This window comes from Protomyctophum parallelum (genome assembly GCF_964188405.1).
Source record: "Protomyctophum parallelum genome assembly, chromosome: 22".
NCBI lineage: Eukaryota > Metazoa > Chordata > Actinopteri > Myctophiformes > Myctophidae > Protomyctophum > Protomyctophum parallelum.
In genome coordinates, this window is record NC_139714.1 from 19,086,878 (window position 1) to 19,089,046 (window position 2,169).

Genomic DNA, 2,169 nt, shown 5'->3' on the forward strand with positions numbered 1-2,169 from the left:
TATAATGCTAACCATACAGTAGTTCACCCTGCAGCAACAGAACACATTACAGATACCAAGTTACAGCAATGACACTACTGCATGGGGTCTAGTCTATCTACTTTGTTATAGCAAATGCTCCACAACAACACAGTGAAACAGTGAACAGTGAAACATTGCTTTTAAATCCTGACATGCATGAGTAGAGTACACGCCTTAATGAACTGACACCAACTATTTAAGCTACGTTGACAAACAAAACTAGTTTAGCCTGTAGAACTTCCTGTCTCCTCATGTCCCCAAGTAACACTGTCCTCTGAAAGGCCATCTGCAAAAATTCACCATTCACCTTTGCAGCTAAGGGTCCCTTTCTCGGACTGCAACTGTACTTACTGTATAAGACCCATTTATTGAAATCCCAAACATGGAATATACTTGGACCATGCATTATGCCACATATAATGCCTGTCTCAGGACGGCCACCTGCCAGTATACAGTGGATAACTTCCCAGTCTTGCTGGGTAAGTTAGTTGGGTAACTATATATCTAACTACTTTAACCCTGACATCCTGATTTTGGGCATGTCATTATAGGCTAAGAAGAAAGGACAATTGCTGATCTACAAGGTCACAACATGCCGTAATGTGTTTGAAAATAAGTTTTGATAAGTGACTTATTTTAAAATGTGTAGCGCAGTGGAATAGAGTAGACAATATATGACACGTCAAGAGTCTATTAGTACTGTAGGCTATACATTTGTGTTCTGGTCATTTGTTTTGCATGTCCGTGGCAAAAATAAAACATTAATGCAAATGTCGATCACATGCACAAGCTGGCATAGTGATGCCCCCGGGTGCAGATAGCTGCTGTACTATCATGGTTATTGGTGGTGAAGGCAATACTAATAATGTTAGTCTGGATATATCAAATCCTGTGTTGAGGATTACACAAGAATAGCATGCACGTTATGAACAAAATAACACCCAAACCAGACAATTAATTAAAACGTTTCATAATTACAGTCTGCTTGAGGTGTATAATGCCGCTTTAAACAAAATAGCAGACAGTGGCACTGGTACATATCTGAACTAATCTTCTCCTTTAGCACACTCTCACATTAGCACATACCAATCGTTGCATAGAAGCAGCATGGTTTTGTTATGTGGACACACCCATGGTACTGTGCCAAGAGAACTCACAAATCAAGATAAACGCACGCACACGCAGTCAAGTTGTCTACCGATGTTATCTCAAACCCTCACCCTAACCTAACTTCCCACGGGACAGCACACCTAAACCTAACCTAACCCTTAACGCACCCCTCACCAACCTTAATCCGGTCGTCTTAACGCACCCCACACCAACCTTATGTCTAACCAAAGGATGCCTTCCGAGCCACTTCCAATGTGATTGAACTATCTGGGGCTGACATATTAGCCCCAATGTTGAGTAAATCAACAAAGGTGTTGCAGCACCAGGAGAGTGTGACCCAACTTGATGTGTTTTAAGAGTCTGTTTAATTATTTAATAATTTCGTTTTATGAAGGTTTACAATTAATACTGTGAATTAATTACACTAGCAAAGTGTAACATGCAGTGAGGACGGAACGTTTGTTCTCTGGGGTCCCAATATAAGGAGTGCAGCTTCCGGTTCCCCTCAGTTACATTCTGGAAAGAAAAGCAACACTCATTGCTCCGTCTTTATCCCTGTTTATTCAGGTTCAGTTTTATTAATGAGGTACTCAGCAGCCCTGAGACCCGTAACAGAGGCTTGTCATATCAGCTGTCAATCAATCAACTCAATGAAGGCCAATGGAAGACGATTTATTGGGCTGTAAAACAATATGCCCATTTTGACCTATTTGTTTTCCTCGCAAATATTTTATGCTGCTGCTTTAGATTCTACCAGCAGAGGCCCACAGCAGAGCATACCCTGCTCTACGCAGGGTATGGCAGCATCCTGGGTCCTAAGGCCTTCAGGAGGCTGAAACCCTGTATTGGCATAAGCCAGCTGGATGGCCTCCTGCACAATACACCGGGAAAGCCATACTTTAGTAATATGGGTTTCCTTTAGCTCTGGTACCCCATGTCACAAATCCTGAAGGGAGATGTCTTGGTCATGTCATGTACAGTCTGAATATTTCATATCTTTTGTCAGGTGTGCGCTGTGAACAACAAGTCTGACTCAGC